This window comes from Coenobita brevimanus, chromosome 55 (assembly GCF_032717465.1).
Source record: "Coenobita brevimanus isolate Jiangsu-jjx chromosome 55, ASM3271746v2, whole genome shotgun sequence".
Lineage (NCBI taxonomy): Eukaryota > Metazoa > Arthropoda > Malacostraca > Decapoda > Coenobitidae > Coenobita > Coenobita brevimanus.
Window position 1 is genome coordinate 48136360 of NC_137008.1, and position 5676 is coordinate 48142035.

The 5676-nt window shown below is 40.2% G+C and overlaps 1 pseudogene; it reads left to right on the forward strand.

Moving 5' to 3' along the window:
• Positions 1 to 5348: 5348 nt before the first annotated feature.
• LOC145401516 (5S ribosomal RNA) lies at positions 5349 to 5466 on the forward strand (annotated as a pseudogene).
• Positions 5467 to 5676: the final 210 nt, after the last annotated feature.

A 5676-nucleotide genomic window follows, 5' to 3' on the forward strand; every position in this document is an offset into this window, starting at 1 on the left:
TGTTAGTGAAGTTTGTGAAGTGTTGCTGGCAAGCATTAAGTGTAATTACAGTTAAGATTATTTTCGGTAATTGTGAAAACAGTGAAGTGTTTACTGAAGTTCGTATACCATCAAAACCTGTAATAACAGTGAAGTGTCAAGCATTAAGCAGTTAGCAAAGTTTGTATAGCTCCAGTGTTTGCGTGAACAGTGAAGTGAAGTTGGAAAGCATCAAGTGGAATTACTTGGAAAATAAAGACAGTGAACTTTAAGAAGCCAGTGTTTATTTTCGCCTCAGCTGATCTTGTGTACTGCACACCTAAAGGCTGACCACAGGAAGAGCAACTCACTGGGCAACGTCCTTCCTGTACTGTACCACTGCTGTTGGAGCCTGTGGCAGTGTGGGATGAGGACATAACCCTGGTGTCAGGAGTGGGATTATTATTCTGGGGCTGCAGTGAGTCTAACTTTCGACATGGAAGCAGAAGGTGTGATGACAAGGTCTCGAGCTGGGCAGGAGAAGGAAATTTCCCTGACGACAATCATGAAGCTATTACAGGCACATTATAAAGAACTCAAAGAACGAAGACAGGCACTAACTAAAGACCTCAAAGAACTAATACAAGCACATACTAAAGAACTCAAAGAACAAACTAAAGGACTCAAAGAACAATTGCAGGTACAAAGGGTACAGTTGAAGCAACAGTGAAAAACTAGAGGCACCAGGTGAAGAGCAAAAAGAACAATATGAACAACTTCAATAGGCATCAGAGGAGCAACAGAGGGAATTACAACCGAGGATGCAAGGACAGCTAGATGCTATCATGAGGGAAATGAAGGAAGAACAGCAACAGCTTAACCCACCCCATCCCAGCAAATTTTTCACCAATGACCCCTCCCCCCCAATTCTGGCAGATTTTAGATTTTTTTTCTTTTGGCTAAAACCTCCGCATTTTATAAGAAACAGAAAATTCAGAGAGAAAGTGCTCAGTTGAGTTTAGAAATACCAAATACAGGTAACCAGTGATGGGCAGGTGTGCAAACACTTGCACAAAGCGCAAGTGCGCACCGTTGCACTCCGGTGAATATCGTTTGTGCATCGTGCACCGCACGAGACCTGCCTTGCACACCTGTCATGTGGATTGCGCACTGCGCAGTCCAAGGGACACATGGTCTTGGGAGCTTCCCGTATGTCTGGACAAGGGATGGGGGAGATTCAAGCAGGTCGCGAGGGTTCTGCTGGGGGAAGGCGGGAGGGACGGAGGGTAGTAGCATAAATTTTCTTTAAATGCTTCAACAGAGATAATGTATTTTAATATTTTTAAAATCATTTTCATTAGTAAATAATAAATTAAAAATACATTATTTATTAAGAGTAGCATATGCAGTTCCTTACAAAAATCATTAAAACATATTATTTAAATCAAATATCTACAATCAATCAATCAATCAATCATTTCCTGTGGCACCCCACGGGATGCATAGGGCCTCAATGAACTCTCTCCACCAATATTTATCTCTTGCCATCTCCTTCAGGTCCCACCAACACTCCTCTCCTGCTTCTTTTTTCATTGTCCTCAACCAGGTTTCCCTCGGCCTACCTCTACCTCTTCTTCCTCTAGCAATCCACTCTGGCACATCCTGTATTAAACAACCTTCTTTTCTGTATATGTGCCCCAGCCACTTCCAGCGAGACAGTCTCACATATTCATTAACTGGTTCCACTCTCGTAATATCCCTTACTCTTGCATTTGTAACCCTGTCTTGCCACTTTACCCCAAGAATCCTTCTCAGTATTTTATTCTCAAATCCTAATACTTTCTGATCTGTTGCAATTGTACTGTACCATGACTCATGCCCGTAAATTAAAATTGGTCTAACCATGGACTTGTAAATTTTCACTTTAGTATGTACCGAAAGCATATTATTATTCCAAACAGATTTCAACATTCCAACAGCTCGCCAAGCCTGTCTAATCCTCTCCTCAATTTCATTGTTTAATGATCCATTAGATGATACAATCGTTCCCAGATATTTAAAGTTTTCTACATTCTTCACCACATTATTCCCAATTACACAATCGATTTGGTTCTCCACGTTCATATTAATAATTTCAGTCTTTCCACAATTTATTACCAATCCCACTTTTTCTCCTTCCTCCACCAGACAATCGAGCACCCTCTGCATCTCGTAAATACTTCCGCAAATCAGTACAATATCATCAGCATAGTCCAAATCCATCAGCTTCTTATTTTCTGTCCAGTTAATTCCTGCACCTGTTCTCCTTACAACCTTCTTCATAACATAATCCATAACCAAAACAAACAACAATGGCGAAAGAACTCCTCCTTGAATCACTCCTGACCTAACTTGAAATGGATCACTCAAAGAACCACCCACCATTCCCTTACAAAAAGTACCTTCATGCAGGCTTCTAATAATATTTACAAACTTTTCTGGTATACCATAGAATCTCATAATTTTCAACATAGCTCCACGTGAAACACTATCAAACGCATTTTCAAAATCCACAAAACATATGTTAAGTGGCATTTTCATCTCATTAGCTTGTTGCATTAGATGCCTTACAATAAAAATCTGATCATTACAACCTCGACCCTTTCTAAATCCCGCTTGTTCTTCTCTTAAAATTTTATCAATTACTGGCTCTATTCTGTTCAACAGGATTTTGGAAAAGACTTTTGCAACTACAGGTGTCAAAGTTATCCCCCTCCAATTGCCACACACACTTAAATCTCCCTTTTTTGGTATTTTTATAATCACTCCATTTTTCCACTCTTCTGGAATTCCACCATTATCCCAAGCCACATTAAAAAGTTTCAAAAGCGCATTCATCAACTCGTCATTTTCCACCTTAAGCATTTCTGGGAATATTCCATCCTCACCTGGAGCCTTAAAATTCTTTAATTCCTTTATAGATTTTGCTACCTCTTCCAAAGTTATATCACCTGTTTCTATCTGCAAATCTCTCTCGGCTGGCAAAATGTCCTCTTCAGCTGGGATTGGTCTATTTAGAACAGATTCAAAGTGCTCTTTCCATCTTCCTTTTATATCCAAATCTTTAATCGTCAAATTACCATTTCTATCTCGTACAGGTATTTCCTTCCTTCTCCTTTCAGTCCCAGTTAACTCCTTTATGGCCTGATACGCTACTCTTGTGCTCTGACCGTCATTTTTACTTAATTTAATTTCTGTCTCTGTCGCCTTTTCATCATATAGTCTCCTCTTATCACGTCTAACGAGTCTTTTTACTTCAGAATGTAAACTCCAGTACTTTGCTCTAAGTACTTCAACTACCTGGCCATCAACATGTTGTTCTTCACTTCTTAACTTAGCCTCTTTCCTTTTCTGAATTACATTCCATGTTTCATCTGATATCCACTTTTTCCTTCACGCTTTTCCCTTTTTCTTAATAGTAACCTTAGCACTCTCATGCAAAACCTCTTTTACCTCTCTCCACATTTGATTAATATCATTGTCTTCAGATCCCATCAAAGTCTGCAGGACTAGAAACCTGTTTCTACATTCGCACCGAAACTTTTCCCTCGTGCTCTCATCACTTCTCAGCTCATCAAAATCACAATTATTACCTCCTGTACAATTACCATTAACGTTTCTCTTAAGTTTTATTTTAATCTTTGACACAACAAGTTGATGATCACTACCTATATCTGCCCCCCTCCTTACGCAAACATCTTGCACATAACTTCTATGCCTTCTGCTAATTGCAATGTGGTCAATCTGGTTACAATATTTACCACATGGTGAAATCCAAGTAGTCTTATGTATTTTTCTATGCTCAAAGATAGTTCCACCAATGATAAGGTCATTTGCCAAACAAAAGCTTGCAAGTCGCACCCCATTTTCGTTTCTTATACCAACACCCTCCTTACCCATACAATCTTCAAAGACATCCCTACTACTGCCAACAATCGCATTAAAATCACCAATGCAAACTAACACATCATGTCTTGCCACTCTATTCACTACATCCTGCAGCTTCTCATAAAAGTCATCCTTCATTTCATCAGCAGCCTCATTTGTCGGAGCGTACCCTACAACCATACTGATATTAACATGGTCAGATTTTAAGCGAGCATAAAGTAAGCGCTCATTAATTGGTTCAAACTCACATAGTGCCTACAGCCTAATATTTTATTGGGCTGTGGATATTTGATTTAAAAAATATATTTTAGTGATTTTTGTAAGGAATTACACATGCTATTGTATATCTATATTGAATTATTAAATAAATCGTCTTGCAAAAATGCAGATAAAAGTAAAACTGGCAACATCGCAGACTGTTTCCCTGTTCCTCCTCTTCGCAGCCCGCTCACTCCTCTGTTTGAACGTCCATGAGTGAAAAAGTTACTACATGACAGTATTGTGATACCAGCTCTAATGTATGGAAGTGAAGCTTGGACCTTGTTGGAGGTACACAAGTCAAGAGTGAGAGCTGTGGAAATAAATTAGTTACTTGAGAGGAGCATGTGGAGTTACATGGAGAGACAGACTGACAAATGAGAAAGTGAAGTATCATTGTGGTGTGGATGTGGATGTGATAGGAAGTGTTAGGAGAAACACAATGAGGTGGTTTGGTCATATGGAGAGGATGGAGTGAGAAACTAACGAGGAGAGTGTATGTGAGTGAGGTGGAGGGGGAGAGAGGGAGGGGGAGGCCAAGGATGAGATGGAGGGATGGACTGGAGAGGTATATGAGAGAGGGGGGTGTGAGCTGGGAGCAGAGCAGTGAAATGGCAGGGGACAGGGACACATGGAGGCAGTTTGTTGCTTGTTTGTGGCCAGTGGCCACCTCTTACAGGATTAAGGCATGTGGCAATAGATAGATAGATAGAATAATAATAAATAAAAGTAAGTATGCTACTTTATTTAAATATCTCAATACTTTACAGTAATTCCCACAAATATATGCAAATGGTTTGCGCTAGTGCTTTGCGACATTGCACAAGCTAAATATTAGATTGCGCACTTGCACAAATTACAATAGAAAATAATAAATACCCTAAGTATGCTATTTAATTTAAATATCTCAATATTTTACAGTAATTCCCACAAATACATGCAAACGGTTTGCGCTGTGCGACACTGTGCAAGGGAAATATTTGTCAGATTGCACACTTGCCCTTGAGCACGGTAGTGAAATGTGGATTGTGCATTGCGCTTGCGCAAGGTCCTTCGTTTGCGCTGCCCACCACTGCAGGTAACGGTACCCCCACCTTGGTACCATGTTCTCTCATGCCAGGCTCCAGAGAAAACGTCGTCTTGGGAGGGGTAACTATTTCAAACCACTCATTATATGTAAATATTAATTTATTTGGTACGAATTTATATGTAGTACAAGACGTTGAGTACACCGCTTCCCGTCCGATCAGCGAAGTTAAGCAACGTTGGGTCTGGTTAGTACCTGGATGGGTGACCGCCTGGGAACACCAGATGCTGTTGGCATCCCTACATGTCAAGTGGGGTTGGTGGAGGATTAGTGCCCCTCCCTGTAAAACAATTAACTCTAAGCCATTGGCCACCCCGTCTGGGATACATGGCATCTGGCAATGAATGAATGAATGAATGAAACAAGAGTATATTGCTTTTTACACAATAATACAGGCAATATAAGCATTGTTCACTCACCAAAAACATCAACATACGGCACCTTCC